The sequence below is a fragment of the Epinephelus lanceolatus genome, chromosome 13 (genome assembly GCF_041903045.1).
Source record: "Epinephelus lanceolatus isolate andai-2023 chromosome 13, ASM4190304v1, whole genome shotgun sequence".
Taxonomy (NCBI): Eukaryota; Metazoa; Chordata; class Actinopteri; order Perciformes; family Serranidae; genus Epinephelus; species Epinephelus lanceolatus.
This window is the reverse complement of record NC_135746.1, coordinates 8,355,448-8,363,684: the sequence shown is the minus strand read 5'-3', so window position 1 is coordinate 8,363,684 and position 8,237 is coordinate 8,355,448.

The window sequence follows — 8,237 nt, the reverse complement described above, 5'->3', positions numbered from 1 at the left end:
AATCCATCCATGCCTCTGTCCCAAGATACAAAGGTAGTTGCGAGGATAATGTTCTTTAAGTGCACTTTCCTAGGATGGGGAAGGTATGAACCACCTTACTCTGCCTTACTCTGCCTCTGACTGGCTCATCCTGACATTCTTACCCTAACCCTAACCAATCCCACTCATCTTGCCGAAACCTAACCAACCCAAGCAGCAAAAGCAACAAGTGTGAGTTTGCGTTCTGTAAGCACGGATGGATGACTGACCAGGCCTACTGTATAAAATATCTGGGGACCCCAGGGCTTCATCTGCAACATGCCACTCAAATGAACACGTACCAACCAGGAAAAGACTCGACCACAAAGAGACAGAGTCTGTGTCATGCTGTCGTGTACGAGAGGTGGCAGGGCCTTTTTCATGCCCTGGGGCCCACTGTCTCATGATCCACCCATGGCAGGTACACATGTGAGTCAAACCTCCAACAGTTAGTGTGCTGTTGCTGTGCTTCAACCATTGGTCTCCTACACAGGAAACAGTGCCAGCCACATGAGGATACAGTCCTGTACGGAGTACCTGAATGGACGTTTTTAGATGTATTACTTTCATTCACATGGCTCCATATTATCATCAACCAGAGTCCATATTTTCACTTCCTGACATTAGTTTTCTGCACTATGTGCTAAAAACATAGCACAAGAAGCAGAATGTATGGCATTTGTTTGCCTCTGAGGAGCTTTTAGGCCAAGTAGCAATAAAGCTGCAAATTAATGTTGAGCCCAAATAGTTGTTGAGGCATTATGGTTTGTATAAAGACAGGAAGTAACCTTGAATTGGCGAAAATACTAAAGCTGAACTGTGTCATCACCGCAGGGTACACTAACTTGTTTGTCTGGATTTTTTTAACAACGGTGTCATTTATCTAGAAAGACTTGAATGACTTATCTGTTGATTTTCCTTATTTTCCACGGTCTGATAATCATCACAAGTCGTTTTTAATGTGAAGATAGGCCCAATAGTGAAGAAAGAAACCAATAAGGAAAAGTAGTTGATGTGGAGGATGGTGGGAATTTGGTAAAATCACTATAATTATACATATAGTTTAAAGCAAATGGCTCCAAACTGAATAAAAAGTCAAGTAATTGTTGATTAATCATGTAAATGTCTCATTTTATTTGTAATTTGTTGCCCTGTGTTGATAATCAAACGAATAGGGTGAAAAAATAGCAGATTGTGCCTTTAAATTGTAGCAGATTATTGTTAGACCCTTTAAACTTCACTAAAAATATCTAATAATGAACTGAACATGATCAAATACGAATTAAACCCATGTTTGGTCGCCCCATCCATCCATCTGTCCTCTCATTATCTCAGAAACAGAGTTAGACTCTCCCAACAGAGCGCACTACTTCTCAGCCGCGGAAGGATACCTACAGTGTAGGAAGCAGCCTCGTTGACGCTGGAGAATTTGCTGTGCCGGTGTGTGACGTCGCTTCTGATTGGCCGCTGCAGACCTGCAATATTATCCTCCATGTGTCGGCCGCATCGATTGGCTACACGGGACCTGCATTGCACCAGGCAGTGGCACTTGATGGAAATATAATAAATATAAATACAGGAAAGTTAAAAACCAACGCACCTCTCAGCGCCGCGGCTCCTGCGCTTTATCACAGGGTGTGATTGTTTTATGAGCGCGGAGGAGACGGAGGAGACGGCGACAGGTTTTCATTGGTGCGGGGTTAATGTTTGATAGGCTCGATATGGGAAGTGCGCAGACTTACTATTGGCTACTACAAAGTGTGGTAGGCCTGCGTGAAATTAACAATGAAGCACGAGAGGGTCGGTGCCCGCTTATTTAACGGGGGTGCGCTTCATTTCATGACCGACACGAGCCTGCGGTGTCTGTGAATAAAGCTCACATGTGTCCGCCTCTCCGGTGAGACGCATTAAAGTTCAGCAGGTGGAATGACGACGCAGAATTTGGCTGCGAGTTGTCGCTGTGTTGTCATAATCCACACACACACACACACACACACACACACACACACACACACACACACTGAGTCCTCCATACTGTGTGAGGTGAACCTGACACCACCCAGTGGACACAGAGGAGAAATCATGTCAGGGTGTTTACAGCAGCAACAAGAAGGAAGAAACACACACACACACACACACACACACACACACACACACGTCCTGTGTATGGACCCTTGGTATGTGTGTGTATGTGTGTATTCAGTGGCGGGTCATGAGACAAAGGGCCCCTGGGCTCAGACGTGTAAAAGGCCCCGGCTCCTCTGTTAGTACACAAAACATAATACATAAACTGTGTTGTTGTTCTTATGTTTTGTTTATTTTGTGTCTCTTTGTAGTTGTTTTGTGAGTCTGTAATCATTTTGTGTCTCTTTTGGTTGTTTACTCCATATTGTAGTTATTTTGTGTCTTTTGTTTTTCTTTTTTTTGTTATTGTTGTTTGTTTTTCCTTGTCACCACTTTTTGTTTCTTTTTGGTTGTTTTTATCCCCTTTTGTAGTCGTTCTGTCGCTTTAAAGTTTTTAGTAGGTATGTTTTTATGTCTCTTTGTAATCATTTTGAGTCTTTATGGATTAATTTGATTGTTTTCCCACTTTTTTGTTTAATTTTGTTTATCTTTTTAATCATTTTGTGTCTCTTTAAGGTCATTTTGTTTGTTTTTTTATCTAATTTTGTATCTTCTTCACTCATTTCTTTGTAATTTTTTGTGTCTCTTAGTTGTTTTCTGTCTTTCGGAGGTAAATTTGTGTTTTTTTGGGGTATTTTTTGTCTTTTTTGGTTGTTTTATGTCTTTGTAATCATTTTGTATTTCTGTTTGGTTGTTTTGTCTCTTTGTTATAGTTGTTTTGTGTCTCATTAAGGTCATTTAGTGGAGTATATTTTACGTGATTTTGTGTCTTTGGTTGCTTGATGTCTGTAATTTTTCGGTGTCTCTCTTTTTTTTCTTTTGCCTCATTTTTTAATCATTATTTTGTGTCGCACTGTAGTCATTTTATGTCCTTAAGCTAATGTTGTGTTCTTTTTTGTAATTTTGTGTTGTTTTTTTTTGTAGTTGTTGTCTGTAATTGACCTATGGCTAAGTCCCGCCCTCAAACGTGATGAGCCAATCGTGAGCCAGTGCGTATAGCCATTCCCATACACTCGGACACTCTCTGCCTGGACATCCATTGAAATGCATTACAGAAAGTCAGTTTTGTTTGGTTTTATGAGCTTTTTCTGAGATTTGAAGTTTAAAAATGGTCAAACGGTGTGCATGGGGTACATGCAACTCTGACACAAGGTATCCTGAGAGGCTGGGCGACCAGGTGTATTTTTTACACTTTAAACCACATCTCAACCGAGAAAAGTGTCTCCTTTGGATAAAGTTGTGTTGTAACGTTAGACCACAACATCAACTCAGCGTGAATAAGATTAACAATGATGTCTACATCTGTTCTAAGGTAAGTCAACATTGTGTTTGAGGCAACATATTGTCACTTTGCTGGAAAGAAATATAAAGTTATCTTTAACATCTCTAGCTAACGTTAGCTAAAGTTAGCCTAACGTTAGCTCCTAGCTGCGTTGTTCATCATGTCACCTTGTTTGCTGGGAGTTCATTAGCCTATTTTGTTCTAGTTTTGTACTTTGGTGATCGTACATCATTGTAAGCTGTTGTCCAAAGGGCTCTAGTTAAGCTAACGTTAACTTCTGGAGCTTAGCTTCATTAACTTATCTGTAATGGCAGAGATAACAAAGGTTGGCAAACGTTATGCTGAATGATTCAGTGTAAATACTGTAGCACCAAACTAACGGAGAGACACTCTTGGTAAAGATGGTAAAAAGGCCGTTATCCTTTTCTCATATTCTGAGCCAAAAACCTTAACTTCAGTGGCACTTTAACTTGTTGTCTTTGATGGCGACGGCAACCAGATGCGGTTCACAAGCGTACACTGTGACCTGTAAATTTTGGCTTGTAATTTAAGCTTTTCATCGACCTTCTCAACAATAAAATGATGAATATATCCCTCCAATGCGTAGTTTAGGCCCTTTTGGTTACTTCTCAATGACATCTGATCGTTATGTCCCCAAAAATCATCAATTGCCTCCTGTGAAATACCGTGTACTGTGACACCTGCCATAGCGCCGGTCACTGAATGCTGATAGTTTGTCCGAGTGCGTGGAGGGGGGCGTGGCTTAGCCATAGGTCAATTATTTTGTGTCTCTATTTGGTTGTTTATCCACTTTTCTGTAGTTATTTTTTTGTCTCTTTCAGGTCTTTCATGGAGTATATTTTAGGCAATTTATGTCTTCTTTGGTTGTTTTATGTCTTTTATTTTTATAATCATTTTGTTTGTCTTTAAGGTCATTTTCTGTCTCTTTATGGTCTCTTTGAGTCTTTTCTTTGGTACGTATTAATTATAGTGATGTTTTGCAGGTGAAGGTCTGAACTGTAAAAAGACCTCACCATGTGTTTTACATAAAGTAGCTACACATTAGGGCTATAAAAGGTTTGAGTTGCAGAGTGTTGGGGATATCAGCCGTAGAGATGTCTGTCTTCTCATCAGTGTCTCTTTCCAGAAATCATGACCTGGTTACTCAAGATAATCCACAGAGCTTGTTGTGAGCAGTTTTATGTAGGAACTATTTTCTTTCTACTAAACTACACCCACCAACTGTATCACTGCGCAGAAGGAAGAGTGCATCTACTCATGGACGAGAGGCTCATGGCAGCCTGAGATTTAAACATTAATGGCTGAGCTGCAACTAAACAGGTCACTTTGTATTTCCTGTTGGGATGTTTGTTAACGCTGTAGCTGACAGGAAGTGAACAGAGACCAAAGCTCGGCCTGTAGCAACAGAACAGACTCTTTACTGGAGAGAAGGCAGACATCTCTACAGCCGATATCTCCAACACTGCAGCTCACACCAAAACTATCTAGACTGATAAAAACCTACAGGTAAGAGGACAAATACGTATTTTTAATTTTAGAGTGAACTGTCCCTTTAGGACTGAAACTAGACAAGTGACAGTGGATAATAAGGTGAGTGTCCCACAGCCCCAGAGCAATGATTTAAAGAGATCTGCTCAGTACAAGGCGGCCTGTCAGTGGAATAATTTACCATTATCAGAGTGTGACGGCTCACACGCACCTTCAATTTGTCGTTGACACGTACAGAGGAGGAAACTTTCATATAGGCAAGAACAGGATTTATCTGATGAAGGTTTAAAGAACAAAATGTTGTGTTTCTAAAAGTTTATTGTGAGGGAATTATCTCTTCTCTTACTATTATTAATCAAAAAATCCCTGAGTAACATTTGAAAAACAGCTTAAAATTTAACATGTTTAATGTTGTCTGAGGGTTTATGTTGTTTATTATAACAAGAACATAACAGAGCAGTATATTGTTCTTTATTGTGTTTGTAGACTGTGTTATGACTGGTGTGTTTGCTGATTATATTACAGATACACTGCTGAAGCTTGTTTCATTTAATTGCCTGTTTTATGTGCATATGTATATTATATGTTCAGCACACCATCAATCACATGAGCCTGTTATTTTCCCATGGAGCTCAGAGGAGAGAAGCGGTCACTCTGGTCACAGCTACAGAAAAACAAACTTAATTTTCCACGTTAACTCGTTACAGATCTCCGTGAACATTTTCGCACGATGTGGTGAATCTGTGCGGTTCAGTCAGAGTCCAGGCCGTGCCGCAGTCCTCTCGTCAGGTCAGGTTACTCTAACTTTAGTTGAGCTGTTCCATTTGTTAATCTGCTGGAACTAATCGAGACTTCTTACTGAATCTCCTCAGTGTTTTGTGTTTAACACGAGAAGCAGATATTGCATAAGCACATGCACATTTTTCTTGCTGCTGTGCGTCTTCCAGTCACTAAGTCACTGCCTCACTCACACAAATACACATAATGTTGTTTTATTGCTTCACTATTGGGAACAACACAGAAGTGACAGGATGAGCGTCGTCATTCATTTTACTGTGATGTGGGATTTGAAATAGTTTGCTCACCTTAAAGGATTACTTGTTATTTTTCAATCTGGACGTTATTTTCCAAAGTTTTTGTGTCTAAGTGACAAATAGGAACAACAGTTTTTGAAACTGGTCCAGTACTGAGCGAGCGCTGCAGCCACCCGCATTGAAGCAGCTGCAATGTAACCACTAAGGGCATTTGTGCACTGCCAATGTACGTCCACTAAAAGTGTTTGTTTTTGCCACTGACAGGCTCAGATTGTTACTATAAGTGTCTAACAACCAGTGCTAGTTACTGAAAAATAGTAACTAGTTACCGTTACTAGTTACTTCATTACAAAGTAACTGAGTTAGTAACTCAATTACTTAAATCAAAAAGTAATGCGTTACTGAGAAAAGTAACTTTTTAGTTACACCCCCCCCCCCCCCCCCCCCCCCCCAAAAAAAAAAAAAACCGTGACTTAGGAGTCTCGTTTTGGCTCGCCATCACGCCATGACCTTGACGCACGCACACTACTGTCATCTATACTCTGAGTACGTCCTGGCTGTAGATGACTGAGTGGGGACACTAGAGGGCGCTAGGTGCTTTTCTTTTTTGTTTTTGTTTGTTTGTTTTTCTAAGTCACAAAGAAGAACTTGACAAAACATTTGGACGGTATAGGAAACATGCAACTGTCTTCTACAGTGGAGTCACTCGCTGTCAGGCAGCTAAACGTTTTACAACTACGGTACTTGGATACAAATATGGAAAATTAGCTAAACAGAACATTTGATGAGCTACATGATGATGTCGAGTCTAGCTTCCTCGGAACGTCACTGGGACTAAAAATATACAGAAGCGCTAACTTACCACTTAATGTAACGTTATATCACTGTGGTGAGGACAGCAGGTGGACAGTGACTTCAGAGATGGTGAGAGACGTGTTTTATTAAGATGCTCTGGTAAGAATTGTTCATATACCTCTGTCTGACTTGACTATCTTTTATTGTTTAGGGCTAAAATGTTTTAGTGAAAGGGAACTTCAGTTTGTGAAGGAATACTGCATGCTGCGCGCCGTTTAAAACCTGGCTGAAAATAACGAAGTAATGCACCGTTTGGTAACGGTAACTGAGTTACTGAGTTTAAAAACTAATGCGTTAGAGTATTAGTTACTGCCAAAACTAACGGCGGCCCAACACTGCTGACAACATTATAGAAAGGATCCCTACAGAGATAGACCTTTTTTTGAAGAGTAAGATCCTTTTTTTAACCAGAAACAGACCCAAAATCGCAATCACCAAACCCACCAGACTCCATTTAAATAAACATTTATTTTATCATCATAAAACAAACTTCATTTAAAGTCAATAGAAACAAAATAAAACTCACAAACTCATCTTGGTCCGTTTTTCCACTGTTTCAACAAACACCAACTCTGTTTTGCTAAAAATAAACTTTTAGTTTATTCATTTAGATGTAAAACATGCTGCCTCTATGCACGCTTAAATCACTGTTTATTCAAATGGAGTCTGGTGGGCTTGGTGAAACTTATTTCGAGGCTGTTAATGGTTAAACAAAAAGGATCTTACATTTTAACAAACAGGTCTGTCTCTGTAGGGATCCTTTCTTTAATGTTGTCAAAGACGTAGAACAACAATCTGAGCAGTAACTGAAACAAACACTTTCATTGGACGTACACTGTGGCACTTAATTGCCCCTAAGGATTACATCTGCAGCCTGTTTGGCTGCCGACTGCAGCGCTCTCTCTCCATACCACATCAGTTTATAAAATCATTGTTTCCATCAGTCACTTGAGACCAAAACATGGGGAAACAGGGTCTTGTTGGTTACCCTTTAAACTTCTTGCTGCCCTTGAGACTTTGAGTGTATGAGTTTAACATATACGAATAGGTTGTTGTAGGATTTGAAAGATAAGTAATTGATCTAAACAATATTTCCATTCTATACATATAAAATAACTTATTTGGATTGTAAATATATCTGTTGTTTGGTTTTCTTTGGATTTCCTCAGACGTTCCTCATCCCTTCATCTGTTCGTGAATGTATAATCTCGAGGCCTTTATTTGCTTTTAAGCGGAGCAATATCAACCAGAGCACAATCTGTACACATCATGAATGAACAATAATGTGGATGTGACATTTCAGAGAATGCCAACACCATGTTCAGCCCTACCGTATCATGCCCCATCAGTATCTGAGCGCTCACGGGGGCGGTTTCCAAACACCCGGCCCACAGTTTGCCTCAAGCTGACAGGGC